The following is a 19,955-nucleotide window of genomic DNA, read 5'->3' on the forward strand; positions in this document are numbered from 1 at the left end:
GGACACGATGTTAGGTTCTTACCCACCGAGCCACAATGGGAACTCCCCCAAAGACTGCTTTTTGAAACCAGTTTCACGGATCTTCTGGCTTATGCTATTTAATATTCTACTAAGTCAGCACACACTTCAAACTCCAAAGAAGAGAAAGATGGATAGGAGGAAAGGAAAGTAGAGGGAAGTTAAGTACTGGACGAAGGAAGAAGGTTGCAGAGATGGAACTATTTCCAGGAAAGGCTGTGGATTCCCTGGATCCAAGTGTCCTCCTATCTAAGTAGAACATGCTTAGAAGTAAAATTTAGTAAAAGCAATCCCCTCCAAACACGTTCTCTTACTTTGCCTGAAAGCTTGTCATTTGAAGATTTATTGGAGTTAATAAGGAAAAACAAAACATAAATAAAACGCAAACACAAACCAACCAGAAAACCCACCCACAATAACATGGGTTACCAGATAATCGCACACCTCATGAGTTTTAAACAGAAAGCAATTTGGTTTAGCAAATGACAACAAGTTTTGATGTTGATAAGTTTTTTACTGGGAATCTAGGGATGGTTGGTGGGGAGGGGGGGAAAATAAAAATCCACCCTGGAGGATGGATAGGAGAACCCTGCCTCCCGAAATAAAAATCAGTGCTCAGGGATGGACAGAGAGCAGAAGATTCAGAACTGGCACAGTGGCCAAACGCTTGAGACACATGGAGCCCTTGAGTACTCTGCTGGTTGGGAGGCTTGGAAGAAACGTCACCATGGATGCCAAGGGGCGACCACTGGGCAGCAGGAGGGCTGCAGAGAGTGGTTTCTGAAGGCAAGTTCACCTTCGTGGCCCTTCAACCCAGGACCGGTTAAGCAGTGCTTTCATCTTCCCTGAACCCAAGTGCAGATGTGACTTATTACACACGGACATGGACACATCCAGTTTTTCTCAGCATCTCCGGGGCCTCACCCAATGTCTAGTAGCGATCCATCAAGAATCAGTGATGCTGGACAGTCTCCCCACCAAATGCCCGGACTGCAAAATGCCACCACTCGAAGGGGAGGTGAGGGGCTTGGCTGGCAGGCTCTCCAGGACATGCTGGCTCTCAGGGGTCCTCATGGGACTAGAGAGGGGAGGAGCAGAGCAAGGTCCCATTTAAAGAGAACCACAGGGTTCCAAGAGCTCACAAAGGAGCCCGGGTTTTGCTCTCAACTTTACAGAGTTAAACTGAATCACACACAATGGCAGTCTAATCATTCCACTTTCTTTCTGAAAAAGAGCCTCAGCTGACCCCTTAGATCTAATCTTTTAGGAGGGGGGAAAAAAACCCAAACAAAACAACCAGTAGGAGGGGGGAAAAAACCCCAAACAAACCAAACCAAACCAAACAACAAGCCATGACTACAGCTTATTAGGTAAGCTGTATTAGGTAATTATTAGGTAAGCTTATTAGGTAATCTTTTTGGGGGGGGGGGGGAAACGCAAACAAAACAACAAGTAGGAGGGGGAAAAAACCCCAAACAAACCAAACCAAACCAAACAACAAGCCATGACTACAGCTTATTAGGTAATCTTACACACCAGTGACCTTGGATACCTAGTATTTGACCCCCCCAATGGCCCCAGCTGAACCCTATTAATATCCGGGAACTCACACACCTGTGTTTTCTGTGCATCAACACATTAATAAGGCATTGCATTCATGCTAAACTCCAGACAGATGAACTGGATTCACTCCTAAGGATGTGTGTTCGGTTAATGATTAAAGGTTACACAAAAGATTTAGGAAACATTCTGCATCTGTAGGACATACGCTGCAAAACAATGGATTGCCTCTGTTGTTAGTTTTAAACAATCATTTAGCATGAATTCTTTGGTTCAAGAGGGTAGTTCTCATTCCTGCCACCGAAGTAAGATATGCCACCCTGCATATCTTTAGGTTGCCCACAAACACAGTCGATTGCATGAATGAGAACAAGTGGGGGCAGGGGGGAGGGGGCACACCAGTGCCAGGGGCAGGAGAGGTTTGCTTGCCCATTCGCCAAAACCTTTACTGCAGGAACAGCACCTCAGTTTTTCTCTCCTCCACTTTCAGTTCATGTGATCTAAATTTCCACTCCTGTCGCTTTCCCCAAACATCCAGGAGTGGGAGATAACCCAGAACTGGTGAGGTGCAAAGTCCCATGCCCAATGGCCATAGGGATGGTCACCAAGCACAAGACAGGTCAACAGAACCCACTCAGGACTATATAAGAAAGCAGAGTTGCGTGCTGGGAGAACAGAACAGAATCCTGCTAGACATACAGCCAGGACAACCCCATGGCTGTCTTGATAAATAAACAGATACATTGACTTGGGGGGTCTAAAGTCAGTCTGAATTGGGTTTCTTTAAATTTTTTCTTAAAAAGTCTGAATAAGGGAGTTCCCGTTGTGGCTCAGTGGTTAATGAATCCGACTAGGAACCATGAGGTTGTGGGTTCAATCCCTGGCCTTGCCCAGTGGGTTAAGGATCCGCGTTGCCGTGAGCTGTGGTGTAGGTTGCAGACGTGGCTCGGATCTCTCGTTTCTGTGGCTCCGGCGTAGGCTGACGTCTACAGCTTGGATTCAACCCCTAGCCTGGAAACCTCCATATGCTTCGGGAGTGGCCCAAGAAATAGCAAAAAGACAAAAAAGAAAAAAAAAAAAAAAAGAAGGCTGAATAAGATGAAGGTCTGTCTACTGGAATTTTACTTCTTTCGACTTATTCTGTTTGAATACCATTTCATATGCAGGGGCGACACAGCCTTAAGACAGCTCCAAAGACGCTGGGCTCTCAGTATTCACAATCTGGTGTAATCCCATCCTCCAGTGGAGACTGACCCGGTGACGCTCTTCTCATGAACAGAAGGCAAGAATGCTGGGTTGTCAGTTCCAAGATTATGTTACAGACACTGTAGCTTCGGTCTGGCATGCCCTATCACGCTCTTTCTCGGCTCACTTGCTCGAGGAGAAACCAGCTGCCATTTTTGAGCTACCTAATAGATGGTCCGCTTGGGAAAATACTGATGTCTCCAACCAACAGCCAGCTGGGATCTGAGACCACAGCCGCATGAATGAGCTTGGAAGGGAGCCTCGCCCAGTCCAGTCTATGCCTTGACTGCAGCTTAATGAGACAGTGTGAGCTCAGCTAAGTTGCAAAAGATTTCCAACCCACTAGAACTACGATGTAATAAGTGTTTATTGTTTTAAGCTGAAAGAGTAGGGGAGAATTTATGTCGCCATAGATAGCTAATAGATTGGAATTCATCCAAACAGATTAACAATAAAATACGTATTGTCCTTTGCCTCTTTGTGATGTTTCCCATGACAACTCTCAACTTATAAAAAGTCCTTCATTTAGAAGACTTTAAACATGCAGTTTCAATGGTTTCAAGTACACAGCAGAATTCTCTTAGGTTGATAAGATCTCATATTCGAGCAACACGATTCTTTAAGAGCCTGACCACTGAAAGTCCATTCTAGCATCATCTAGTCAACAAACACACCGGTGCATCTGCTCCGTGGCAGGCACAGGGGGATGAGTAAGACAGGGGAGCCTGTTTCAATAGAGTTCAGGGTCCATTCAGGAAAGAGGAAAAGCACAGAAAAACAAGTCAATCGAGAGGAGCGCCACCACTCATTAACTATGTGACACTGTACTTGCCCACTGTTTTCCTCTCCTTTATCTATAAAGTGGGGGAATAACACAACAACAGCTTGCTCATCGACTCGTAAGACTGCTAGAAGGACCACAAAGTAAAATGCATAAAAAGCATTATAAAATTCTAAAATGCATTAAGTGTAAGTATAATTACTGCAACGCATATGATCAAAACGACAATATTCAGGCTTTGCTAGAGAATTAGACAGGAATGATTCCCTCGGTAATTTGTTGTTGACGAGCATGTGACATTTCCATTAACTATTTAAACATGTCCTTAAATTTGAAAGTCGCCCTCAAAAGAGTTGCTTGGTCTTGATTATTTTGTCCAAAATCATGCCGTGTGAATTACTTCTCTGTATTTAGACTTCTCCTACTTTCTTTTAAATTTATTCTCTGTCAGAAAACAGTTCTTATAATCGTTCAAAACACGGAAAGTTATAAAGAACGTGGAAACGCTACTCATTTTGGTCAAGCAATGATTTCTGTAAGCAAAAAACATTTCTGTCCTGTAAAACAGGCAAAATTTTCTTGGATGTTCAATTTAAACAATGTCTAGAGCTACCATTTAGAATCAATTAAACGTTCTCATTACTTGTACTGCCTTTCTTCACTAAATGCCCTCTGATATACTCTGTGATTTATTAGATCCACATTTTGAGGTCACTGAAAAACACTTTATTGTTCAAATTTTCAATACACCCCTGCATTTCAATTCATTATTTTAGTCCAAGTTGCCAGTCCGTTAATAAAAATGCGTTGGCAAGAATAAGTTATTCCATTTTAGGGGAACGATATCAACAATAAACTGCTTGGGACTGAGGCAATCAATGGTTATTGAATTCTAGACTCCAAGCTAATATTTCCAGCTACCCAGGTCCTTGAGGCTCAAGTTGCTCACTTTGCTCTTAATGAACAAGGTCAAAATCATGAATTGAAATACTATGACGCTAATAGAATACGTTACCTCAGAAAAATTTTAGCCTCGAGGCAGCATAAACAGCCAAGTATCTTTCCAGTAGGGCTAAATATTAATATATACATCAAAGCTGAAGACAGATAAGTCCCTTGGAATCCACTATTCTAGTTGCCTACATTTTGGTGTGAAATGAAATAAAATTAAACATTTATTAAGCTCTAACTATGGGTTAGCCTTAGGTGCAGGGAATACAAAGACGAAGTACAAAGAAGATGAAGTAGATAAAATATAATTGAAAAACACGGGAGTTCCCATTGTGGCGCAGCAGAAACAAATCCAACTAGGAACTACAAGGTTGTGGGTTCGATCCCTGGCTTCACTCAGTGGGTTAAGGATCTGGCGTTGCTGTGAGCTGTGGTATAGGTTGAAGACACGGTTCGGATCCCACGTTGCTGTGGCTGTGGTGTAGACCAGCAGCTGTAGCTCCGATTAGACCCCTAGCCTGGGAACCTCCACAGGCCACAGGTTCGGCCCTAAAAAAACAAAAGACAAAAGAAAAAAAAAAAAAGAAAAGAAAGAAAAACACAGAGAAGGAAGGGTGAGGAATGACTTTGAGTTTCCTACTTTGGGCATATTTTTAGAGGATCATGCCTTTAAAAGACAGAAGGAAGGTGGAACTAATGTGTCAGGTGGGAGATAAGGCACTGTGTTCAATTTAGGAAATGCTGAAACATGAGGCGATGAAGGACCCAGATGACAGGTGGCAACGTGGATCTCATTTACGACACCTAACTTAAAAAGAAGAGGAAGGCACAGATTGCTCAGAAGAGTTTACAAGAGGGGGGGGGGGGGGGCGAGCCAAAGAGCCAGCAAAAGGGGGAGCAAAAGTAGGTGAATAGAAAAGAGGTAAAGAAGCAGTTAAAAGAGGGACCATAGAAGCCAAGAAAGAAAAGAATCACAAATCAAAATGATGCCCAAGTGCCAAAGGCTACCGGAAGATGAATAACATTAAGCAGTTGCTAAGTATACAGTCAGGAAGTCATGCATGACCTTTGCTGGATTACTTTCAGAGAAGTGGCAGGTGTAGAATCCTGGGCCACTGTTCTGTGAGTCTATTATTAACTGAGAACTTTCTTTGTGCTTTGGGGAGGACAAAGTCCAACTATTTACATGGATTTTTTTTTTTTTTTTGGTAAAAGATAGTGGCGAGGTGGGGGGAAATGGGGAAGCAGAGTCAAGAGAACTAAGAAGCAGTCTATGACTTTGGTTGAGAGTGTGTTGAGGGAGGGGAAGAGCAGGTTGGGACTGGAGAAGAGAGGTACAATTGGAGAATGATGGCTCGGGAAAAGGCTAAGAGAGTGACTAGAGATGAAGACAAAGACCGATGATAACGTTGAAAGCCTATGAAGACGAAGAGTGATGATGGGTGTTGAAAGCCCAGTGGAGGCTACAACTCATCCCTGTGTGACACAGCCCCCTCCATGGCTGTAGAATCATTTTCTTCCAATGATGTTAGAAACCTGAAGGCAGGAGCAAAGACCCACAGATGGTTTGGTGGCTTAAGGACAGGCACTGGCAGGCACATGAGGCTGAAGCCCAGGGCAGACAGGTTCTCTAGGGGCCTGGTGATGAATCAGGAAGTGGATGCCTAAAGGAAGAATGGGAGGGCAGGGGGATTCTGAGAGGTGGAGGGGACAAGTAGGGACAAGGGTGGTGTGTTTAACATTCAGCTTTGATGGTGAAGGAGAGGTTGACATGGGAGACTGAATGAGATTTCTGAAAAGAAAAGGGTATAAAAATAGAGAAAACTTGACAATGTTACCCAATGTCTGAATTCAAAATAACTGATTCATCATCTTAAAAAAATGATGCACTTCACTATAACTTTTCTCTATATAACTTAAAATGTATACTTCGCATAATTTCAAATAATATCATGTCATTTATGAGGTTTGCTATTATATTGCAAACTACGAGATCTCTGTCAAGTTAATAAAGTATTGTCAATTCTGATGACTTGGGAAACTTCCTCCTTAAAGAAAAAAAAAAATTAAGTTCCCACTGTGGTGCAGGGGGTTAAGCATCTGACTGCAGCAGCTTGGGTCACTGTGGAGGCATGGGTTCCACCCCTGGCCCGGCACAGTGGGTTAAAAGATCTGGCACTGCCACACCTGCTGTGGAGGTTGCAGTTGCAGTTCAGATGCAATCCCTGGCTCCAGGAACTTCCATATGCCCCAGATACAGCCATTAAAAAAAATTAAGTGAAAAACAGAAAATTTCCAAATGGAAAAAAAGAATAAACAGCTGTTTGAGACATTTACAAAACCTTAAGGAAGACACTTTGATAAAGTCAAGCTCAAATTGGTTAATAAAAATAAGGTAACCTGACACTAAGAGTTCCTTGACCACTGTTGTCAGGAATCAGAATACTATTCACTCTTAAAATTTACACCCTATAATAAATAACTTCACTCTACTTGATTAATATTTCCCATCAGCCAGTCTGACATGTGAGTATTTTATTTGGGTGGGATATGATTCATGTATAACTTACTAATAGAGAAAATAAATAAACTCATTCCTTTATCATTTTTTAATTCTCATGAATTCTAGGATTTATTTGGAACCCCTAAGAGAACTCTTTGTTTTTATGACAGATTTATACCCACATTCACATTTTTGTTCATCGAGATGCATTGGTTTGGGACAGTTTTAACGTTTAATAATTTGCATTTTAGGTAGAAGAGACACAGTGTGCATTCCTGTTCAGATGTGCCCCACTTCTCCTGCTCTGGCTTCTGCATTGCTGAGGGGTTATGAACAAGCCTTAGACAAAGTCCCCTCCCTAGACTGGATTTGTTTGCTCACCTTGATTCTCTTCTAAGCCAAATATGCCATGAGTTATAAACATCATTGCCAAATTTGAGATTCAGTGGGGAAAAATACACACACACACACACACCACAAAGTTATACCAGAACATAAATACAGCAAATTGTCCTGATCAAAGTCTGATTTCAAAATAACTGAATGAAGAGGGTTAGAAGAAAATTTATCTTGTTATAAAAATGGTTATCCGTATGGCCATTGGGGACCTGAGAGGTACCTGCACAGCACAGGGTACTCTACCCAATACTCTGTGATAATCCACATGGGAGAAGAATTGAAAAAAGAATGGATGTGCGTATACATACTACTGAATCACTTTGTTCTCCAGCAGAAATTATCACAACATTGTCAATCAACTATACTTCAGTAAAACTTAAAAGAAAAAAAAAAAAGTTAGGCATAAAAGCAACTGCTTTTGCTGCCTTTTTACCTTTGGAGACTTGGAATTGTGCCCAAGGTGACTCAGGAGTTCGTTCACCTGTCAAGAGGGTAGAGGTTCCCCTCATGACAACAACACAGGGCAGGAAGGCACACAGCACAATGGTTGGACATGTGATGCCTGTGGCTCTGTGTTCGGCATACAGTAAGTGCTTAATGAATAGTTGCAAATAAGATCTAAAAGCTCAGATAAGTAAGCTCCTTTGGCCCTGGTTTTATGGCCACGGAGGATGATAATGATGACAAAGGATGAGAGAACTAAAGTGCTTATTAGCACGGGGCCCGGCATGTGCTAATCTCAGAAGACCAAGCCCCAAGAAGTGTGTAGCAAGTGTGTGCTGAAAAAAAAAAAAAAAAAGGAAGATCTATAAACTATTACAAGTATTTTCTTTCCCCTTCTATTTGCTTTGCATTTAAATTGACTTAAAAATCTGCTGTGGGAGTTCCCATTCATGGCTCAGTGGAAATGAATCCGACTAGTATCCATGAGGTCGAGGGTTCAGTGGGGTAAGGATCCAGCGTTACCATGAGCTGTGATAGAGGTTGTAGATGCAGCTCGGATCCCGCGTTGCTGTGGCTGTGGTGTAGGCTGGCAGCTGTAGCTCCGATTCAACCCCTAGCCTGGGAAACTCCATATGCCGTGGGTATGCCCCTAAAAAACAAACAAACAAACAAATCTGCTGTAAGAGCTGTGTTCTCTTATGCTGCATGGAGGAATAGGAGGAGAAGGGCAGTGTGGGAATTATGTGCAAACATACATTCTTTCCACCTGAGTATCATTTTCTAAACTTCTTCATAATTTTGGATATGTGAATAAGTAACTATAAAGTAATGAGATGGGCTTCTGTGGCTGGCTCCTGGGCATCAGTCTCCCCGGATTTTTAAGTCTTCAACCCACACCACAGCTCACGGCAATGCTGGAGGCTTAACCCACTGAGCAAGGCCAGGGATCAACCCCGAAACCTCATGGTTCCTAGTCAGATTCGTTTCCACTGTGCCATGAAACGGGAATTCCTCCCCAGATTTTTAAGCAAGAAGCATCTCTGGGAGTTCCCGTCATGTCTTAGTGGTAGCAAACCTGACTAGAATCCATGAGGACACGTGTTCAATCCCTGGGCTCACTCAGTGGGTTCAGGATCCAGCGTTGTAGTGAGCTCTGAGACTCAGCTTAGATCCTGCATTGCTATGGCTGTGGTGCAGGCCAGTAGCTTTTTCCACCCTAGCCTGGGAACTTCCATATGCTGCAGGTGTGGCCCTAAAAAGCAAAACAAAAAAAGAAAAAAAGAAACATCTATGGATGGCCCAGAATGTGCCAGGCAGCCAGGCACTGTGCTAGGTGCTGGACAATAAAGACTGACTGACGTAAGGGTAATTACCAGACAATGGAGTCAGTGAGGCATCTTTTGTATATATCAGGGCCCTGGATCTAAATCTTGACATTAGGCTGGGGTGGAGAGTCACGTGAAGCAGTCTTTGAAACGATGAGAAAAGTTTAGAGATTAAAGATACACAAAAATCAAAGACTTTAATCCTTATGTCAGCTCTATTCTTGGCTGACTATGTGATCCTGACTTTGTTATTTTCACTCTTTTTTTGTTTGTTCTTTGATTTTGATTTTTTATTACTCAATGAATTTATTACATTCATAGTTGTACAATGATCATCATAATCCAATTTTATAGGATTTCCATCCCACAACCACAGCACGTGCCCCCCCCCCCGAACTCTTTCAGCTTTAAAAAACAATCACTGAGCAAATTCCTATGTTGTGAAGGATATTCATCATGGGTGACATCAGAGGCTGGACTGGAAGATCCCAATAGTTTCTCTTAGCTCTAAGGTTCTTTTTATGCCTAATCATCTTCCAAGTGGCCCTAAAGACACCATTACACAAAAGCTTTGAGACTGGCTAGGGGGCGAATTGGAGCTATGGCTGCTGGCCTACACCACAGCCACAGCAACGCGGGATCCAAGCCATGTCTGTGACCTACACCACAGCTCATGGCAACGCCGGATCCTTAACCCACTGAGCGAGGCCAGGGATCAAACCCGCAACGTCACGGTTCCTAGTCGGATTCGTTTCCACTGAGCCACAACAGGAATTCACAAGCTTTGAGATTTTTAAGAATGAAAGAGATGCTTGTCCCTGTAAATCATGAAAATTTGGTATTGATAGATAAAACCAGCCATAAACAACAGTTCTCATGTGCAAGGCACTCCCCAACTCTATTTCAATAATGAAAAGCCACTATAAATCCATAAAGTGGAAATTTATAACCATCAGCTGAACATGTGCATTTCTCACCCTATATTTTGACAGCTGCTCCCTTAAAAGTGATCATGATTCTAGGCAGGGTAAAATACACTGAACAAAAGTGAGTTCATGTTCATGTCTTCAAAACACTTGCAGAAATTAATTTTTTCTGCATGCATTAATATTTTTTCCGATCACAGTTTATAAAAACAAGTATTAACCACAGCTGTGACTGCTTGCAAACCTCTCCATGGTGGCTATTTGTTAACCTACATCCAACGTTTAGAATCAGCACGATGCCACTGCTGACTTCATCTTCTATAATGGTTGCATTTGACATGGAACCAGTACATATGACATGTGCCTCATTTTATCTCAAAAATGCAGCCTCACAAATCACTTATTATTTTGCACACCTACAAATTCATGAATCACATACCACGACCAGCAGAAGAGCAGCATGAAAATATAAGACCAGCTCAGCAATAATCAGAAGCACCTGCTTCCACAAAACGCTTACCACAGTATTGAAATCAGGCATCATTTTTTACGAATCTTGGCTAGACACATCTCTGGAAAGGCAATTCAGACAATCATCCGAAAACAGGAAGACTTTTTAATCTTACACTGAATTTATTTCTAAATATAAAGGATTAATCCTTTAAATCATACTTAACAAACAGCAACTGATTTGGAAAATAATGTAATATTCCAACAAGCAATATAAAATCCCCTGGTTATCTACTGCTGGTAAACTAATAAATGGCAGAAACGTAAAGGGTCCAATTCTCCATAAAGCATAAAAGGAATGGCAATGCTGCAGGCTGTAACCCGAAAGACCCGTTCCGACTCTGCTCACTTTCTGGAAAAAATTTCTTTGACGTATAATCTTTCCTATAAAGTGCACAAACCATTAAAAGTCTCTATACGGTGATGCTTTTCAAAGAAGAGCGAAAGTGGGATATATTTTTGTCTCACCAGAAAAAAAATGAGAAACTATAAAACCAGCATACATTTGAGTAGCCTCTGATTACATGGCAAGTGTACTTTCAGCTTAAGAAATGTGCTCAGCGGATGTTTAGAATCAACTGGCACTCATCTTGAGGTAAAGGCAAACCATCTTCTCACTCCTCCAAAACACCGCTGCACTTTAGGCATCCGCTAACTTGGCAGACGTCTTCTCGCGGGAGACCCCTGCACACAAATGGCAACTGCAGCCCTACCCTTCTCAGCAAAATAAAGGTTTTCTCCAATCACCATGCCTCCTGTGGCCACAGCCAGATTTCACCTGTTGGTGAAATATTGCAAAGGCCTTGATGGTCAGGCCTGGCTTGAAATCTCGAGGAAAATGCCTTCGGAATTCCAAACAACTGATTTTATAACTGAAGGTTGAGGAAACAGCCCACTCAGAAGATGTCAATGCAAGCGCTGTATGAAAATGAATAAATATATGTCTGACTCTGGAGGGTTGTCTGCCCTAGGCTCCCTAGACAGTTTATCCCACGGTGGCTCTGTCTCTTCAATCAGCATCAGCCCAAACATCTAGATCCCAAAGAAAGACCACCTTAGCTAACACTCACCCCCTTCAACCATCTCTGACACTCTATCCAATAAACTTTGATTTGTTGCCACTACACTTACCACTATTTTTCTTTTTTTTTTCTTTTTTCAGCCACACCCGCAGCATATGGAAGTTCCTGCGCCAGGGATCAAACTGGACCCGGAGCTGCAACCTACACCTCAGCTGCTGCATTGAACCTGCACCTCCATAGAGACAAGCCAGATCTTTAACCTACAGCACCACAGTGGGAACTCCAGTCACCAAGATTCTTTATTTCCTATTTCCCTATTAGACTGCTGATTCCAGCAGGGCAAGGACCTTCACTGTCTTTTGTCAACCTCTAGCACCAAGAATGACATCTGACATGTGCAAAGCATCATTAAATATTTGGTCAATGAATAAAAATGGTGGGGTGCTTACCAAAAGTTGAGTCTTCCTATTCTTGACAGGGTAGGGAAGTACAGGAGAAAAATTCAAGCATTATATCATATACTACTTTTTAAAATTCCTAATTTCAAAAAATAAATTTAAAATTACTTAAATATGAGTAATTTATTTAGCCAGAATTGTTTGGAGTCAGTTCAAGCAATTTCTAGGACAGAGATCTTCAAAGATGTATTAGTATATTATGCAATAAACTTCAAAGGTATATCAGTACATCAGCTGAAGTTCAACCCAACTTCTACATAACTATAGACACTAATTGCTGATGGTGAGTTCAAATCCACAGATCCAAAGAGCTCAGCTCAATGGTTCAATGTTTCAGAAAAGCTTCTTGCCTCTAAGATTATGTAACAGTAAATGAGATATTGGACTGGCATTCTAACACCTCAAATGAAAAAGGCATATAATCAATTCTATTATATATTCCAAAATACTACGGGGAGTGTTTCCCTTGGGCATCATGGTGAATCACTCCATATTCCCTATTTTATTCAACTTTATTTTTCGGAATTGGTACTTGATAAACACTTCTTGACTGAGCTAAGGCTTAGGACATTCCATAGGGGAGAAAAAACTCTGCTCATTTGGGAGTTGCTAAAACAAAAACAAAACCTTACACATATTCATTTGAGCTCCTATTCCTCTATTTTCAAAAATTTTATTTTTAATCAAGTTTATGGAATTGTTGCAGCCATCAAAGCAGTCTAATTTCAAAAACATTTCTATCAACCCAGAAAGAAACCTTGAGCCCATGTGCATCACTGCATGGTCTTTTGAATCTAGCATTTTCCATTTAGCACACTTTTGTGGTTCCTACCTACTGCAACGTGTACTAGTCACTCTTTCGAAACTCATTCAGAAGTGGCTTTATCTCTGAATACCACACTGAATGTACAACACTAATAAAAATCCAACTTTTAAATCCTAAAACCTATTTTGAATTGCATTTCCCTTTGCATGATCAACTGGAATATAATCTTTTACATCACCACTATAAGAAATGAATCAAATGGGTGACCCATTCAGTACGCATTACAAATTCCCTTATTAAGGTATCTACAGGATGGATTCCTCTAACTTTTGAAACTCTCTCTTACATCATGAGAAATTTATGTTTAATCAGTTTTCCTGGTTTGGCCCCAAGAATAGTTAGAATAAGCAGAGTCAAAAGACCCCTCTTTCTGGGTGTGGAAAAAAGGGAACCTTCCTATACTCTTGGTGAGAATGTAAATTGGTACAACCACTATGGAAAACAGCATGGAAGTTCCTCAGAAAACCAAATATAGAACTACCCTATGATGGATCCATCAATCCTATTCCTGGGCATATATCCAGACAAAACTTTCCTTGAAAAAGATACATGCACCCCTATGTTCACTGCAGCATTAGTCACAACAGCCAAGACATGGAAACAACCTAAATGTTCATTAACAGGTGAGTGGATTAAGAAGTTGTGCTACACATATGCAATGGAATACCACTCAGCCACAGGGGGGAGAAAAATGAAATAATGCCATTTGCAGCAGCATGGATACAATTAGCAATTACCATATTAAGTGAAGTAAGTCAGAAAGAGAAAGACAAATACCATATGATAACACTTATATATGGAATCTAAAATAGAGCACAAATGAACCTATCTACAAAACAGAAACAGATTCAGAGACACAGAGATGAGACTTGTGATTGCCAGGGGGGAGCAGGGAGGGAGTGAGCTGGACTGAGAATTTGAGGTTAGTAGATGCAAATTATTACATTTAGAATGGATAAGCAATGACGTCCTACTGCATAGCACAAGGAACTATATCCAGTCTCTTGGGATAGACCATGATGGAAGAAAATATAAAAAAGGGAATGTGTGTGTGTGTGTGTGTGTGTGTGTGTGTGTGTGTGTGTACACACCTATGACTGGGTCACTTTGCCTTACGGAAGAAATTGCCACAACATTGTAAATCAACACTTAAAAAAAAAAAAAAAAGAGTCTTCCTTATTAAGTTCACTTAGTCCCATGATTCATCCATCAAATCTATATACACATCTTCCAAATCTCTTGAATCCTATCCCCTTTCCACAACTCCAGCTTCGACATTTCAAGCTGCCTCCTTGCACTTCTCCTTGGACATCCTGGCAAACTCAGGATGTCGAATACATTTTTTTTCTGTTCCCACCTATGTTTTCCCACAACTGCCATATCTGCCCTTTTATTTATGCCTCTACCACTAATCCCTTTTATACACTAATACTAATCTTTCTAAAGTACAGCTCTTTGCTGGCTATACCTCTACTTAAAAACCTACAACAGAGCCCCAGTGTCCGCACAAGGAATTTAAGCTCCTTAGCCTGCCATTCATAACAATCCGACATGCTTTACTTAATACCTTTATGAATAAGGCTTTCTTCTATTAACATTTGCCAAGGGATCACTATGCATCAAGCACTTAGTGCTGTATTATGTCATTCAATGCACAATAACTCTAAGAGGGGGATAGTTTCCTCATAGATGAGGAAACTGAGGCCCAGATTTATTTGCCAAGTTTACTTATCCATTAAGAAGGCCAGGATTCCAGCTTAGGCCCCACAACCTTACCCAGCAGGACACAGCTGCCTAGAGAAACTGGTATTGCCTTAGAGTAAGGAAAGGGTATTGTTTTCAATCTTACAATTACCTAAATGTGTATTGGGGGGAGGGGTGCACAGATGCTCCCACAATTACCTAAATGTGTATTGGGGGGAGGGGTGCACAGATGCTCCCACACATGCACATATGTGTCCTTTAAGGGGTCTTGCTGTCCTGTACTTGGTATTCTAAAGCACTGAGTTTTAGGGCACATACTGATGGGAAAGAATGGCTTTGTGTGTATGCAGTTGAGGTATTGCTGGCATAACTCCGGTGGATGCGGACGAGGAAGCTGTTCGTGCAGCCCCCTTTCAAACAAGATTTAACTCTGAACAGAAAGTGAGGGCAGAGGATGGACAGCAGTTCTGCTTCTGATCTGTCCATTGGCTAGCTCCTTCCTCCAGCTGCTTTGGCGGCGTGATGCCCTGAGAGACGCAGCTCTAAGGAGTGTATCTGGACCTGTGAATGGTTCTTCCCTGAGGGACTTGGGCCCTCTGCCCTGGGGTCACGTGCCCTCGTTTCACAAACAAGAAACTGAAGCAGCACAGAGATACAAGCAAATCCTCTAAAGTCACAGAGTTCCTTAGTTCCCCTAAGTGAGTATTTGTGGACTGTAGGAAGTTTAATTGAAAGACTCTAATTTCTACCTCTGGCACTTACTTCTATCGCATGAAGATACCAAATAATAACATTTTCCAACTCATCCATACTATCAGAGTAGAAATGAGTGGATCTGAGTTCCAGTTTTGGTTCTAGTCCTTTCTAGCTACGCAAGCTTCAGTTTGAGCTGCACTAGAGACTCCAAGATCTGGACTGGTGACTGTACAACTGGCAAAGCCCCCTTGATCTTGACATGTTGACTTGATTCTCTCCTATTCCAGACCTTTTTTCCATGCAGCAGAGGGCAATGAATTGAATTTGCAAACCCCCACAGGAGAGCTCTCATTGGCCCAGCTTGGGTTAAGGGTCCATGGCCAGACCAATCAGCAAAGCCAAGGCAATGGTATACTTAACGCCAGTTTTGATTAATCAGTAATGACCAAACTGGAGTGGAAACAGGAGTATTTTAAATGTGAGAACTGTTCTGCCCAGGAAAGGAAACAAAATTTCAGGGCAGACAAATAGATGTCCATTCCACCATGCAAACACAGTGCACCAGAAGGTGTGTTTCATTAAACACATGGGAGATTTGGTGACCTTTCAGAAATTACCAAAAAAAAAAGAAGGAAAAAAGAAAAATTACCAAATGGATGTGGGCTCGATACAGAGCTCTTCTGGGTTTGTATAGTTAAAGCAAAAATAGCACTGAAGGAATTACTCACCTCCACATACCATATGTTACATCGTCGGCAAAAGAATAACGTGAATAGAGAGGAGGCATGAAATCTTATTGCACGTTAAATCTAACAGAGTCTCTACTTATCTGGGTCAAGATAAAATTTTGAGCATATTGTTGTATTTGTTGGACTACGCAAACAACTTAACATAAAATTTAAAACTCCTTTAAAAGAGACCTGCCTGGTCTGGAAGTGAATGCGTTCATATAGGAAGGAGCTAAGTAAAAGCTGGAGGTCCATATAGCAGGGATGCTGATAAAGGACCTCCTGCATTGAATAGCAGGCCTCCCTCCCTAAGTGAATTCCAAGGCTCCTCCTAATTCTAATATTCCTGAAAGACGAATGCCATTTTAAGTCTCCTGGAAGGACACTCAATGGCAGACATGCCTGTATTTGCAAACCACAGAGCAAATGGGAGGTGATACAAAGAATCCTGTTGGCTGATTTTTGAGTTAATGACAACCACTGCTATTTACATCATCTATAAATAAGACACCATGCTAGTCTGATGTGCAGTGTTTAATTAGGAGTTAGTTTCTGTTCAAGAGTTTAGTTAAAGGGAGTTCCCGTGGTGGCCCAGTGGTGGACGAATCCAACTAGGAGCCGTGAGCTGTGGTTTAGGTCCCAGACCCGGCTGGGATCCCTCGTTGCTGTGTCCCTGACCCTAGCCTGGGAACCTCCAGATGCCACAGGTGTGGCCCTAGAAAAGACAAAAAAAAAAAAAAAAGAGTTTAGTTTAAGATAAGATGACCCACTGTTCAAAAGAAGAAAGCCGCCTACAAGGGAAATTAACATTCTCATTCATTTGGAGATGGACCCAAGCCCTTAAATATGGGAAGAGTCATCAGAGAACTAAAAGATGAGTGTGGTATAAAAGATGGCCTATCAGGTCTGCCTTCAGCAAGGGTCCGTACCAGCTTGCATAAGCTGCTTAGTTGTATTCTAGTTTTTTGTTTGTTTGTTTGTTTGTTTTTAATGGCCGCAAGTACAGCATACGGAAGTTCCCAGGCTAGGGGTCAAATCCGAGCTGTAGCAGCTGGCCTACGCCACAGCCACAGCATTGCAGATCTGGCATCTATGACCTAGAGCACAGCTCCCAGCAACGCCAGATCCTTAACCCACTGAGCGAGGCCAGGGATCGAACCGTCGTCCTCATGGATGCAAGTCAGATTCGTTAACCACTGAGCCATGATGGGAACTCCTGTATCCTAGTTTATTCCTCTTAAAAAAACACCCAAGTTAGAGGAATGGATTCTAAAGTCCCTTTCAATTTTAATATTCCTTTAAACTATTCCCTGTGGGAAAAATAATTTGAGATAATCAAGTTGATGACACAAAATACCCCAGACACATGGAATATGGTAGCCCATTACTTTTCAACCAAACAACTATACTGGAAGTGGAAAGCAATTCTTGGGAAAGAAAAATAAGCCATCTAGTCATAGAACAAGCAAATTTGCCCTGTTTCTAAATAATCGATGTCTCTCATTTGGAATTCTGTAGTCAAAATAAGTACAGCTAAGGTATGAATTCTCCAATATCTCACATCCAAGTCAGACCTGCCAGTTCAATGATCACTGTTTTTAACACAGAAATAAATAGCTTTTACGCTTGTAAACCTCAGCAAGGTGAGGATACCCTATGACATGTGCTGCCCTCTCTTCTTTCCTTTCTGCCTTTGGCTCCCTGCTCCCTGCTCCCCGCTCCGCTCCCCACTCCTCTGTGTGGTTGTGTGGTCAGCTTTTGCACACAGAGCAGCAGGAACCAGCCAGCTTTCCAAAGTACATGTATAACTTCTCACTCTACCCTTCTGGCACATTTATCAAGAGAGAAAATCTCAATTCCATGTCAATTCCAGGAAACAGAATGTGGTTACATGAATTTACAGATTTATAAGGGAAACTAGTGAGAAGAAATAACCTGAACTACTAACCCATACCAATAAAAATTCTCACAACACAAACACCCACTACCAGAATTGTTTTTTCTCTGAGAACAATGTGCGGCATTTTTGAATGAAATAGAAGAAAGTGAGCGGTCCTCTTAAAATGCAGTGTGGACACCTCAGGCAATTTAAAAGCTGGACGTGGCTAACCAGGGGCTTTAAATGCAAATGCTGTTTAATGAAGTAACTTAGCTAACAATGGTTTTATGTGCACATATCACAACTGTTGCTCAATAGCTATTAGAACAGGCAGATATCAACGATTTGTAAATACAAATGACCTTTCTTCAAAAAATGTAACCATATTCATATTCCTGATTTCTCTGTTTTTCCAGAGAAATTTTCAGTGGGAAAGGTGAACGGGTCACTGAGGACTGCCTGGAGCAGCTTTGTCACACAGCTCTCACCTGCCTGAGTGAGTCAGGATGAAAATGCAGCACAGTGTTACCTTGCAGGAACTTCATGCCTAATGCAAAGCTGTTACACATGTGCGAAAAGGTGCCAGGGTCATAAGATAGTGGCTCCTATGCTTTCACATTAGTAAGAGACAAACAAATTCCTCCTTTTCAAGTAATCCAATAACCCTGCCCTGCCTGGACCCTGGCAGGTCAAGATTTCTGTCCATGGATATGAACAGTGCTAAGAGAATGCTTATAAAATGCACTTTGTCTTAGAACTTGTATATTACCCAGTGTGGTTAAATAAAAATATACATAAAAACAGTCAGAGGGCTTATTTTTTGTATGATAGACTAAATCAAGATGTGATCTGCCATGGCCTTTAAAAAGGTATTGTAATAAGCCAGTATTTAGGGAAATACAAATAAAAGCACCAAACATCATAAAATTGAATTTTAGGTACCTTTTTTATGTTGCATCAAGATTTATAAATCAGTTCTGTAATCAGTGCCAGGGTTTCTTAAGTAAAAATACCAAATGAATCATCCATGTGAGAATTTCAGAGTAAATGGTGGTTTTTAGCAGATAAGATTATATAAAAGATGAGTTCTAGGACTGAACTGTTCAGAATTTCATAGGTTTATAAACATTCAACAGAATTCCTTAATATTCGATGATAGATTATCAACTTCAAGGAACAAGAGTCTCCCTACAGATGATTCCTGCCAGAAAGACAATTCCCTCAGGACACGGGTGAAATTTTTAGTTTCAATCCTGGTTAAAATCTTTCAGCCCATACCTTTACCTGAATTGTTCTAGAAAATAAAGCAAAGTTTAAGATCATAGGATCCTGGAGTTGCCATTGTGGCTCAGAGGAAATGAATCTGACTAGTATTCATGAGGACATAGGTTCAATCCCTGACCTCACTCAGTGGGTTAAGGATCTGGCATTGCCTTGAGCTGTGGTGTAGGTTGCAGACACGGCTCGGCTCGGATCCTGCGTTGCTGTGGCTGTGGTGTAGGCCAGCAGCTACAGCTCCAATTCAACCCCTAGCCTGGGAACTTCCATATGCCGTGGGTACAGCCCTAAAAAGACCAAAAAAAAAAAAAAAAAAAGTATCATAGAGTCCTAGGTAGTTGACATCTGCTAAAACTGAGATCATTCTGAGTGTTTGGCTGTGGAAGAGGGTCCAAATGGCATGGTAAGTTATTCCTTCACAAAAATGTGTCTGGTTTTAAAGAGAAAATCAACCTGCAAAGAAGTGAACGCTAGTATTAAAATTTCAGTAAATGGAGAACAAAGGCATATAGTTCTAGAACTTGAAAAATTTTACGAAATCAATCCACCCTCCTGTAACATTTTAGGAAACAAAAATCCAGAAAAGTGTGGTGCTGTGCCCACAGCGATCATGTAGTGTATTTAGACTCTAAAATGATGAAAGGATAGGTGAATGGGAACAGCATATCTTCAAAGAGCAAAAAGGGTCATCCCCTCCACAGT

The 19,955-nt window shown here is 41.6% G+C and overlaps 1 protein-coding gene and 1 long non-coding RNA gene across 28 annotated transcripts in view; both read right to left on the bottom strand.

The window, feature by feature from the left end:
- The window catches only part of GRIP1 (glutamate receptor interacting protein 1), a 766,103-nt gene that overhangs the window by 448,684 nt on the left and 297,464 nt on the right, over nt 1-19,955 (bottom strand). The window lies entirely within an intron of this gene.
- On the bottom strand, nt 9,487-19,570 carry LOC146403319 (uncharacterized). Its single transcript, XR_014803530.1, has 3 exons — nt 14,871-19,570; nt 9,886-14,823; nt 9,487-9,839 (listed from the first exon to the last, which is right to left on the bottom strand). It is a non-coding gene; the product is annotated as an uncharacterized LOC146403319 (long non-coding RNA).

Source organism: Sus scrofa, chromosome 5, assembly GCF_054392235.1.
Source record: "Sus scrofa isolate SSC_HxYL_T2T_F1_AM1 chromosome 5, Sscrofa_HxYL_maternal_Yorkshire_Landrace_v2.0, whole genome shotgun sequence".
NCBI classification, from domain to species: domain Eukaryota; kingdom Metazoa; phylum Chordata; class Mammalia; order Artiodactyla; family Suidae; genus Sus; species Sus scrofa.